The 12,164-nt window shown below is 43.5% G+C and overlaps 1 pseudogene; it reads left to right on the forward strand.

The window, feature by feature from the left end:
- The first annotated feature begins 11,675 nt into the window (after nt 1-11,675).
- LOC126109078 (5S ribosomal RNA) lies at nt 11,676-11,793 on the forward strand (annotated as a pseudogene).
- Nucleotides 11,794-12,164: the final 371 nt, after the last annotated feature.

The following is a 12,164-nucleotide window of genomic DNA, read 5'->3' on the forward strand; positions in this document are numbered from 1 at the left end:
ACTTCCATACATGGCTACGCTCCATACGAATACTTCCACAAACGACTTCCTGACAATTAAATCTATATTCGATGTTAACAAATTTCTCTTCTTCAGAAACGCTTTCCTTGCCATTGCCAGTCTACATTTTGTATCCTCTCTACTTCGACCATCATCAGTGATTTTCCTCCCCAAATAGCGAACCTCCTTTACTACTTTAAGCGTCTCATTTCCTAATCTAATTCCCTCAGCATCACCCCACTTAATTCGACTACATTCGATTATCCTCGTTTTGCTTTTGTTGATGTTCATCTCACATCCTCCTTTCAAGACACTGTCCATTCCATTCAACTGCTCTTCCAAGTCCTTTGCTGTCTCTGACAGAATTACAATGTCATCGGCGATCCTCAAAGTTTTTATTTCTTCTCCATGGATTTTAATTCCTACTCCGAATTTTTCTTTTGTTTCCGTCACTGCTTGCTCAATATACAGATTGAATAACATCGGGGACAGGCTACAACCCTGTCTCACTCCCTTCCCATCCACTGCTTCCCTTTCATGTCCCTCGACTCTTACAACTGCCATCTGGATTCTGTACAAATTGTAAATAGCCTTTCGCTCCCTGTATTTTACCCCTGCCACCTTCAGAATTTGAAAGAGAGTATTCCAGTCAACATTATCAAAAGCTTTCTCTAAGTCTACAAATGCTAGAAACGTAGGTTTGCCTTTCCTTAATCTAGCTTCTACGGTACGTCATAGGGTCAGTATTGCCTCACGTGTTCCAACATTTCTACGGAATCCAAACCGATCTTCCCCGAGGTCGGCTTCTACCAGTTTTTCCATTCGTCTGTAAAGAATTCGCATTAGTATTTTGCATCCGTGACTTATTAAACTGATAGTTCGGTAATTTTCACATCTTTCAGCACCTCCTTTGTTTGGGACTGGAATTATTATATTCTTCGTCCTAAACAGTAAACTCATTAAAATACAAATGTTGTACTACCGGTCCAAATACCGGCAGATCACTCTACAGAGGGCATTCCCAGTATCGTTTACCAGCGGGAAGAGATCGAAGTAGTCAGAGGGGTGGGGGAGCTTCTGCCCATAGGCAGGAAATGAAAGTCTTCTCTGCCAAGAAGAAACAGAAGTAGAAAAAGGGCTTGAGACGCTTGTTATCCTTAAGGTTTTCCGTTCGAAGACTGGTTTGATGCGATTCTCCATGCTGCTGGGGTTAAACAGCAAACTAAGAATGATGAACAGTGGGGAACTAAGGGGGAATCTGAATTTAACTTAAATGATTGTGTAGCAAGGGCAAAATGGTTGAAAAAATATACTCCAGAAAATTGGACAGTAGGGAAATAAAATTATGTGGAAGGGGTAAAAACAGTTAAATATTGAGTATGAGGCATATTATGATGTACTCAAGAAAATATTTGATGGGGATAAGGAGTTTGATGGTTTAAGGGGGGATTTTATAATGAAATGGTAGGATGTGCTGTGGAGAGTAACCGCAGGGTTACAGATTGTGGAAAATTAGTGTGTGACGAGGGAGCTGAAGTTGAAAAGATGAATAATTATGTAGTGTATGAGGATGAGCAGTATGGGGGTATGGAAGAGGCTGAATGGAATACTGGTTGGATGGGGAAGAGGGAATGTGATTTTGATGCAAGTGATTGGGTGGATTTTTGTAAGTATACAGAAGTAGGGACCAAAGGTATGGGAAAAGGAGAAGTTTACTTTTGCCAGAAAATTAGGATGGTTGGGCTCTTCATCTCCCAGTACCTACTGCAACCTACATCCTTCTGAATCGGCTTACTGTATTCGTCTCTTGGTCCCCTACATTCCTCCTTCCAGTACTAACTTGGTGATCCTTGATGTCCCAGAACGTGTCCTACCAACCGATCCCTTCTTCTCGTCAGATTGTGCCACAAATGTCTTTTCTCCCCAATTCAGTTCAGCACCTCCCCATTAGTTACGTGATCTACCCATCCAATTTTCTTCTGTAGCACCACATTTCGAAAGCTTCTATCCTCTTCTTGTGTAAACTGTTAATCGTCCATGTTACACTTCCATACATAGCTATACTCCATACAAATACTTCAAAAAGGACTTTCTGACAATTAAATCTATACTCGATGTCAACAAATTTCTCTTCTTCAGAAACGCTTTTCTTGCCATTGCCAGTCTACATTTTATATCCTCTCTACTTTCGTCATCATACGTTATTTTCTTGTCCATACAGCAAGACTCATCTACTACTTTAACTGTCTCATTTTCTAATCTAATTCCCTCGGGATGACCTGATTTAATTCGACTACATTCCATTATCCTAGTTTCGGTTTTGCTGATGTCCATGTTATATCCTGCTTTCAACACACTGTACAATCGTTTCAACTGCTCTTCCAAGTCCTTTGCTGTCTCTATCATCGGCAATCCTCAAAGTTTTTGCATCTTTTCCCTGTACATTAATTTTTGCTCCTAATTTTTCTTTGGTTTCCTTTGCTGCTTGATCGAAGTACAGATTGAATAACATCGGGGATAGGCTACAACCCTGTCTCATTCCCTTTTCAGCCACTGCTTCCCTTGACGTAAGTGTCTGACAAAAAACTAAATGAACTTTACAATTCTTCGGAAAGAGTACCGTTTTCTACCTTTACCTATGTAATATTCCTTGCACTCATCATTTTGTGAATTACAAAAAAAAAAAAAAAAAAAAAAAAAAAATATTTGTAACGCCCGTGCCTGTACGTCTCTGTATGTGTTTTCATATTCGTGTCTAATTCTCTCTTCAAAAGGAATGGTAACTGTTAATCCATACTTACAATGCCAGCGACCGCGCTTGTTCCACAGTTGTGCGATGCACTCACTCACCTGTAACACACAGAAAGAAAAAAAATCCTTAGAAATCGGCGTATTAAGATTAATCTAGACGGGTAGTGTAGAGTTAGCAGAAATGAGATTAGGGATATATTTAACATAAAAGTACCATCAAGTGTACAAATTGCGGCAAATCTGCCACCTTGCAAGCAAAATAACACATATCGGTCGAAGCAAGGGGGACACGAAAAGCAAACCAGCATAGGCGAACAGTGCGTTCCTGGCCAAAAGAAGTCTATTAGTATCGAACACAGGCCTTAATTTAAGGAAGAAACTGCTGAGAAGGTACGTCTCCAGCACGGCATTGTGTGGTAGGAAAACATGGAATGCGAGAAAACTGTAGAAACAACAATCGAAGCGTTTGAGCTGTGATTCGATAGAAGGGTTTTGAGATTTAGGTGATGTGATAAGATGTTATCAGAAGTTCGTAGAATCGGCAAGGAAAGAAAACGAGGAGGAGAGATGAATAAGAGAGAGGATGATACCAGGGAAAACGTCCATGGTAGCAGAGGGAGCTGTAGATGGTAAAAAACTGTAGAGGAAGACAGAGATTGGAATATATCCAGCAAATAATTAAGGACTTTGATTGTAAGCCCTGAAATTAGTCAGAGAACATATGACAAAAAAATACCCTATAAGCTTGCTTGTACTGCAGATGTGTGGCAGTGTATAGAACATGCCTGTACTCAATGCAATACACCTAAAAGTAGCTGTAAACAGTCACTTAAAGAAATACATGTTTACTCTCGTAATAAATTTCGAGCCATTCAAGCTTAATGCAATTTTGTCATACACTCCTGGAAATTGAAATAAGAACACCGTGAATTCATTGTCCCAGGAAGGGGAAACTTTGTTGACACATTCCTGGGGTCAGATACATCACATGATCACACTGACAGAACCACAGGCACATAGACACAGGCAACAGAGCATGCACAATGTCGGCACTAGTACAGTGTATATCCACCTTTCGCAGCAATGCAGGCTGCTATTCTCCCATGGAGACGATCGTAGAGATGCTGGATGTAGTCCTGTGGAACGGCTTGCCATGCCATTTCCACCTGGCGCCTCAGTTGGACCAGTGTTCGTGCTGGACGTGCAGACCGCGTGAGACGACGCTTCATCCAGTCCCAAACATGCTCAATGGGGAGCAGATCCGGAGGTCTTGCTGGCCAGGGTAGTTGACTTACACCTTCTAGAGCACGTTAGGTGGCACGGGATACATGCGGACGTGCGTTGTCCTCTTGGAACAGCAAGTTCCCTTGGCGGTCTAGGAATGGTAGAACGATGGGTTCGATGACGGTTTGGATGTACCGTGCACTATTCAGTGTCCCCTCGACGATCACCAGTGGTGTACGGCCAGTGTAGGAGATCGCTCCCCACACCATGACGCCGGGTGTTGGCCCTGTGTGCCTCGGTCGTATGCAGTCCTGATTGTGGCGCTCACCTGCACGGCGCCAAACACGCATACGACCATCATTGGCACCAAGGCAGAAGCGACTCTCATCGCTGAAGACGACACGTCTCCATTCGTCCCTCCATTCACGCCTGTCGCGACACCACTGGAGGCGGGCTGCACGATGTTGGGGCGTGAGCGGAAGACGGCCTAACGGTGTGTGGGACCGTAGCCCAGCTTCATGGAGACGGTTGCGAATGGTCCTCGCCGATACCCCAGGAGCAACAGTGTCCCTAATTTGCTGGGAAGTGGCGGTGCGGTCCCCTACGGCACTGCGTAGGATCCTACGGTCTTGGCGTGCATCCGTGCGTCGCTGCGGTCCGGTCCCAGGTCGACGGGCACGTGCACCTTCCGCCGACCACTGGCGACAACATCGATGTACTGTGGAGACCTCACGCCCCACGTGTTGAGCAATTCGGCGGTACGTCCACCCGGCCTCCCGCATGCCCACTATACGCCCTCGCTCAAAGTCCGTCAACTGCACATACGGTTCACGTCCACGCTGTCGCGGCATGCTACCAGTGTTAAAGACTGCGATGGAGCTCCGTATGCCACGGCAAACTGGCTGACACTGACGGCGGCGGTGCACAAATGCTGCGCAGCTAGCGCCATTCGACGGCCAACACCACGGTTCCTGGTGTGTCCGCTGTGCCGTGCGTGTGATCATTGCTTGTACAGCCCTCTCGCAGTGTCCGGAGCAAGTATGGTGGGTCTGACACACCGGTGTCAATGTGTTCTTTTTTCCATTTCCAGGAGTGTATGATGACATGTTGGAGACCGTGGCTGTTTTTGAAGACAAATGTTGATGGTGTTAGGACAGCAAACAGCCACAAATTTACTTTGAGTTCGTTTATTCAAAGGAAACCGTTACCGGTTTCGAATCGTTGCGATTCATCGTCAGACGGTTTACATGCTTTCTTTCTGACATTTGGTGTGTTTTTATAGATTAATTGTCGTGAAACGTCGGTTTCGAGTTATTGTTTCCATAACGTTCATCCAATCGATGTAAATGCATTCCCACTGCATCCTCGTTGTTGCACACGTAAATAGTTCTCACTGTATACTTTAGATTTGTCGCCGAGATCATTCCAACCAGCGCATCGTCAATGCATGTGCGAACATTACGGAAGACCAACTACTCGCTGTTGAGAGGAATGTCGTTACACGTATTGCCAAATGCACTGAGGTTGACGGACATCATTTTGAGCATTTATTGCATTAATGTGGTATTTACAGGTAATCACGGTGTAACAGGTTGCGTTCTCAGAAATGATAAGCTCACAAAGGTACATGTATCACATTGGAACAACCGCAATAAAATGTTCAAACGTACATACGTTCTGTACTTTAATTTAAAAAACCTACCCGCTACGAACTGTTCGTCTAGAATTGTGAGCCATACGTTTGTGACTATTACAGCGCCTTCTATCATAAAGCGAAAAAAGTGGTCCAACTAAAACATTCATATTTCTTTACGTACTACACGATTATGTAATAAAAAAAATGGGGGTTCGTATTTAAAAAAACGCAGTTGATATTCGTTTGACGTATGGCAGCTCCATCTAGCGGGCCAACCATAGCGCCATCTGGTTTCTCCCCTTCGAGCTACACGAGTTTAGTTCTTTGTAGTTTTTTTTCGTTTCATGCTTATTTCGTGAGATATTTGGCCCGGTCACGATCAATGGACTACCCTGCAATGTAAAACGGCGAAGTTACACCCTTCGGCCCTACAGGTAGGTAGGTCCCCCCCCCTCAGGTGAATTTTGTAGTGAGCACTGACAGAGGAAGTGAGATTTTTCTACAAGTGGCGGAGAGGCTGGGCGGTTCTGGTAGCTGGACTGCTGGGCCGTTGCTCTGAACCCCCGGTATGCGTCACCGCTGCGTGGGTGGGCGCACGCGTGTGCGTACAGTGCTACAGGCGTCCATTAATCTCCGAGTACTGACGGCGCGCGCTTCAACACTTGGCCGCCGTCAACCGTACGCCGTCAGCATTCTTCTGCTCCCATCTCCAAAGAGCTCACGCACAAGACCGAAAACACCGTGCCGGAGCGACCGAAGAAAATAAGATTTAATGTTACTTAAAATCCGTCTTGATTGCAAAAAAATTTTTTATTATTCATATGACCGGTTTCGGTTCATTCAGAACCATCTTCAGATCTATAAAAATAATTATACTAATTTACTATTTCACGGAAGCAAATGTTTTTCATCCTATCTAATGAACATCAAATGTACCAGAACGTACCTGATATTTCAGTTACAGGAGTAACCCGTCCAAATCCAGCGACTTTCACATGCTACGTCACATAAAATTGGTTGGCAGAGTGCACGTCATTTATATTAATTATGACACTATTAACGATAGGTGGCGTCTGGTACATTTGTTACATTTCATTTGTACATACTGTATTCAGTAGATCTTTTTTATATTAAAAATATTTGGTTAAAATATGTAGACGTCAAAGTTAAAACCTGTACTTGTCAGGATTGAAAAACAGTAAAATTATCATTTTTATACGATCTAAAAGCATAGGGCGATTTATATATCTATGGTGCTGGTGTGAACTTGTTTTCCTCTACGGTCTGCTTCCGTACCAGACTCCACCTGTCGGTAATAATGTTATAATTAATATAAATGACGTGCACTCTGCCAACCAATTTTATGTGACGTAGCATGTGAAAGTTGCTGGATTTGGACGGGTTACTACTGTAACTGAAATATCAGGTACGTTCTGGTACATTTGATGTTGATTAGATAGGATGAAAAACATTTGCTTCCGTGAAATAGTAAATTAGTATAATTATTTTTACAGATCTGAAGATGGTTCTGAATGAACCGAAACCGGTCATATGAATAATAAAAAAAAATTTTCTTTGCAATCAAGACGGATTTTAAGTAACATTATAAAATCACTGATTGCTGTTATCCCATAAGACATTATGTCTGTTTTTGCAAAGAAAATAAGATTGTCGTGCATTTACGTGTTCACACATTACCGCCATCTGCGTCTACGTCTACGTGATTACTCTGCTATTCACAACAACATGCCTGGCAGAGGGTTCAATGAACCACCTCCAAACTGTCTGTCTACCGTTCCACTCTCGAACGGCGCGCGACAAAAAATGAGAACTTGTGACACAGCGTACTAACCGGTGGCTATTCTGTACACGTTCGGCGATGGAACAGAAGCGCACCTATGGTTCAAATGGCTCTGAGCACTATGGGACTCAACATCTGAGGTCATCAGTCCCCTAGAACTTAGAACTACATAAACCTAACTAACCTAACGACATCACACGCATCCATGCCCGAGGCAGGATTCGAACCTGCGACCGTAGCGGTCACGCGAGACTGAAGCGCCTAGAACGAGCACTTAAATTTTTCTCTTATTTTATCGTGACGATCATTTCTCCCTATGTACGTCTGTGCCAATAGACTGTTTTCGCAATCGGAGGAAAAAACTGGTGATTGAAATTTCATGAGAAGATCCGTCGCAACGAAAAACGCCTTTGTTTTAATGATTTATACAGATAAAGACCAGATTGCAACCCAATAGAAAAAAAGCCAAAACTAAACAAAGTGCTGAGACCAGACGCCGAATACATAAAACTCAACAAGGAAAACATCTTGCAGGAAATTAGTCAGACAAACACCACAAACTGGACAGAACTTGTGCACGTCCTCAAATCCACGATGAAATTGGGTCAACCACCGAGAAGGAGAAAACACAGGTGGTGGAATACAATACGTGACCAAGCAATAGAAGAAAAGACCGATGCCGGGAAAAACTTCAATAGTCACAAAAACATCAGAAAAACGGCAACAATTTCTAGTAATCCGAAAACAAACATCGAAAACTATTCGGAGCGAAAAAAGAAATTATGAGAAACGTCGACTAGATGAGATAGAACAATACTTTAAGAAGAACAACAGCAGGAATTTTTATAAGACGTTTAAAGAACATATTGCAGGATACCAGCCACCCAATCTTTGCTTCAAGGAATCGAATGGTTCACTAGAAACTAACACGAAGAATAACTGCCAAATCCTCGTAGAATATTTCAACAAACTTCTCAACTGCGAAAGACCTACAGAGGATATTCACCACCAGACTTCTACACCAAATCCCGACGCTAAACCTCCAACCATCAACGAAATAGTAGAAATTATCAAAACACTGAAAAACAATAGAGCCCCAGGAGAAGATGGAATTACTGCAGAACTATGGAAACTAAATGATGAAAGATTAACAGGAAAAATTCACAAAATCATACTAAACATTTGGGAAACAGAACAGATCCATTCTGAATGGAAATGCGCACTCACCCATCCACTCCCACAAAAAAGGGGACAAAACTGAACCAAATAATTACAGGGGTATCTCACTCGTGCCGGTCACATATAAAATCCTATCAAAAGTTCTCACGAATAGATTAGAAGAACAAGCTGACCCACAAATAGGAGAATACCAGGCGGGTTTTCGCAAGGGACGATCATGCATAGAACAGATCTGGAATCTGAAAATGATTCTCCAGATGAGAAACACCCGAAACACAGTGGTCACTTTTGTAGATTTTAAAAAGGCCTACGACTCAATAGACAGAGTAGCGCTCTGCAAGACTCTGGAAGAATTCAGCATTGACAGAAAGACAAGAGCAATCATTCGGGAAACATTAACTGACACGGTCTCCAAGGTTAAATTTATGGGGGAATATCTCGGAACCATTTGAAAGCCAAACTGGAGTGCGACAGGGTGACGGACTTTCACCATTACTCTTTAATATCATTCTTGAAAAAATTATCAGGACGTGGGAAAAAGAAGTCAAAGGAGTCCAAATTGGCATTAGAAAAGATAATACGTTGAATGTGAAGTGTTTAGCTTTTGCGGATGACCTTGCAATCCTCACAAATAATAGAAAAGAAGCCACTAACGCCATAGAGAAGTTACACGAAATTGCACAAAGAACTGGCCTGCAGATCTCATATGAGAAAACCCAGTACATAGAAAGAGTGCCACAAGACAAATTGCCTATTGTGACAACCCATGGGAAAATCGTACAAGTACCACATTTTAAGTACCTGGGAGAAATCATCCAGCCATCACGGATCAACCTGAAGGCCAATGAGGAAAGAATAAAAAAAAACTACAGAAAGCATATAAACTCACGTGGAACTATTATAACAAACAGTCCGTGTCCATTAACGCAAAATTGAGGCACTACAACACTGTCGTACTTCCGGAGGCACTGTATGCAGCTGAAACAACACAAATAGGTGGGCAAACTAAAATCAAAGAAATAGTGAAACAAGAAAGGAAAATTCTCAGGAAAATTTCTCGCCCGGTACAAGAGCAAGGAATCTGGAAGAAGAGACCAACATCAGAATTATATAAATACACAGACAAGATTACGGATACAATAAGGAAAAGAAGAATGCAGTTCTACGGACATACCCACAGGATGAATGAAAACAGAAGTTCATTGCGAATTCTTAAAGTCATCAACTCAGGCAGGGGAAAAACAAAATGGATAAAAGAAGTTGAAGAGGACCTCAGACAAGCACACATAACAGTAAACGATGCAGAAAATAGAACTGAATTCAGGAACATCACCAGAAAACATAAATTTGACACCACAACACAGAAGAGACCAGGATGCAAATAGACAGCGGAGCGAAAGAAACAACACAGTGAACACAGGAAGAAAATTTGGGCCCAAAAAAAACATAAACAATGATCATAAAGGAATTCTAGTTCAAACGCTCCCTTAAATGGGAATAATCGAAAATAATAATAATAATAATAATAATAACAAAGAAATGAAATGCACACACTTATTGATACAATGAATGCAGGTCAAAAGCTAAAATTTTCTCACAGTCCATAAAGACAGTCCTGATCATTCATCACAGTAAAATTGCACACAGCACAGCCAGTGATTCTCATACAGAGCGTGAAAAGAAGAATGCAGTTCTACGGACATATCCACAGGATGAATGAAAACAGAATTTCAAAGCGAATTCTTAAAGTCATCAACTCAGGCAGGGGAAAAACAAAATGGATAAAAGTAGTTGAAGAGGACCTCAGACAAGCACACATAAAAATTAACGATGCAGAAAATAGAACTGAATTCAGGAACGACATCAAAAAACATAAATTTGACACCACAACACAGAAGAGACCAGGATGCAAATGGACAGCGGAGCGAAAGAAACAGCACAGTGAACACATGAAGAAAATTTGGGCCCAGAAAAAACATAAACAATCATCATAAAAGAATTTAAGTTCAAATGCTCCCTTAAATGGGAATAATCAAATGGTTCAAATGGCTCTGAGCACTATGGGACTCAACTTCTGAGGTTATTAGTCCCCTAGAACTTAGAACTAGTTAAACCGAACTAACCTAAGGACATCACAAACATCCATGCCCGAGGCAGGATTCGAACCTGCGACCGTAGCGGTCTTGCGAATGGGAATAATCGAAAATAATAATAATAATAATAATAATAACAAAGAAATGAAATGCACACACTTATTGATACAATGAATGCAGGTCAAAAGCTAAAATTTTCTCACTGTCCATAAAGACAGTCCTGATCATTCATCACAGTAAAATTGCACACAGCACAGTCAGTGATTTTCATACAGAACGCTACGTCGCGTTACCAATATAAAAACCTGAACAGCCTACTTACAGCGTGTGTGCAAAAGCGACAGAAATAGAGAGAGAGAGAGAGAGAGAGAGAGAGAGAGAGAGAGAGGTGGTAGCAATTCCAAGCCCCTACAGGCGTTCTTAGTTGAGACCACCTCTCCGGGTGTGAGCTAATAGTCCAGTCGCAATTGCACGGAAAGCGAGTGGTTTTCAAAGTTAAGAGGTCCGCCTCATCTGCGATTCTGCTGCCGTCGCGATGTCAGTGGCGAGCTGTGTCTAGCTCGCCACTTGCTGGCTGCGGCCTTATCTGGAGACAATTGCCCTCCGGCTCTGGGCAGGTTAACAGCGGACGTAAATCAGCGCCGCAGTATCGCAGCACGCGGCCATAAAGGCCCGCCGGCGGTCTGAAGGCTTGAAGGCTACGTGTGTCACCGGGCGAGAGCTGCCTCTCCCTGTCCAACAACTGCTGTCTGGCCAGTAAACGATACATCCGCACTCAGCTCCTACTTCATACACGACTATCAGAGCTACATCCACCTCCGCACCTGTGTGGACACTGGAGATGGCCGACCGCTGTGGCCGAGCGGTTCTAGGCGCTTCGGTCTGGAACCGCGCGACCGCTACGGTCGCAGGTTCGAATCCTGCCTCGGGCATGGATGTGTGTGGTGTCCTTAGGTTAGTTAGGTTTAAGTAGTTCTATGTTCTAGGGAAGGGCAACGGCCTTGCCGCAGCGGATACACCGGTTCCCGTCGGGTCACCGAAGTTAAGCGCTGTCGGGTGTGGTCGGCACTTGGATGGGTGACCATCCGGGCCGCCATGCGCTGTTGCCACTTTTCGTGGTGCACTCAGCCTCGTGATGCCAATTGAGGAGCTACTCGACCGAATAGTAGCGGCTCCGGTCAAAGAAAACCATCATAACGACCGGGAGAGCGGTGTGCTGACCACACGCCCCTCCTATCCGCATCCTCCACCGAGGATGACACGGCGGTCGGATGGTCCCGATGGGCCACTCGTGGCCTGTAGACGGAGTGGTGGTGGTGACGAGATTGGACTGAGACAAGGTTGGGAATTTGTATGGGTGCTTATAACCGCGCAGTTGAGCGCCCCGAAACCAAACATCACCATCATATGCTACCTGGGCAGCAAAACAGCTGAAGACGGGCGATGCAAGGAGGACATGAGTGACAAATACGCTCTGATT

Source organism: Schistocerca cancellata, chromosome 11 (assembly GCF_023864275.1).
Source record: "Schistocerca cancellata isolate TAMUIC-IGC-003103 chromosome 11, iqSchCanc2.1, whole genome shotgun sequence".
NCBI classification, from domain to species: Eukaryota; Metazoa; Arthropoda; class Insecta; order Orthoptera; family Acrididae; genus Schistocerca; species Schistocerca cancellata.